Consider the following 510-nt stretch of genomic DNA (forward strand, 5'->3'; position numbering starts at 1 on the left):
AGGCCACGGCTGTTTGATAGCCCTGCCAGTCGTACCCCAGTGTTTGTGGACATGTCCCACACTCCATATATCAATGCTATGACCTTATATACACAGAGCCAGGGGCTCCCCAACTTATCCATGCCAAGCCCCCCCAAACACCACTAGGCTCTGGACAAGCCCCCCCAAACACCACTAGGCTCTGGACAAGCCCCCCAAACACCACTAGGCTCTGGACAAGCCCCCCTTTAGCAAGATGTCTTATTAAACCCATCGACAATACTACGGCTCCTGTACAAATAAATAAATATACATACAGTGTCTGTAACATTAGTAACACAAGTAAAGACACACTCACGGTTGTTGTTATTGTGCTTTTATTGGTCATATGGTATTTTACTATACAAATTACAAAATAGAAATTTTATGTAAAAAATACACAAACATACATGCTGAAACTTTGGTACCATACTGTGTTTGTGTGTCTGTGTGTTTTTGTGTGGTATGGTGTGTGTGTTTGTGTGTGTGTGT

At 43.1% G+C, this 510-nt stretch overlaps 1 protein-coding gene across 1 annotated transcript in view; it reads right to left on the reverse strand.

Moving 5' to 3' along the window:
* Nucleotides 1–345: 345 nt before the first annotated feature.
* Nucleotides 346–510, reverse strand: part of pdgfrb (platelet-derived growth factor receptor, beta polypeptide) — a 38,752-nt gene continuing 38,587 nt past the window's right edge. The window contains exon 23 of the mRNA XM_076287176.1: nucleotides 346–510. This exon is cut by the window's right edge and continues 2,903 nt beyond it. The gene's annotated coding sequence lies outside the window, so the exon portion shown is untranslated.

The sequence above is a fragment of the Alosa pseudoharengus genome, unplaced genomic scaffold (assembly GCF_046254945.1).
Source record: "Alosa pseudoharengus isolate Yale_2024_CS ecotype anadromous, Long Island Sound unplaced genomic scaffold, YU_APseudo_1.1 YU_APseudo_1.1_scf_16, whole genome shotgun sequence".
In the NCBI taxonomy this organism is placed as follows: domain Eukaryota; kingdom Metazoa; phylum Chordata; class Actinopteri; order Clupeiformes; family Clupeidae; genus Alosa; species Alosa pseudoharengus.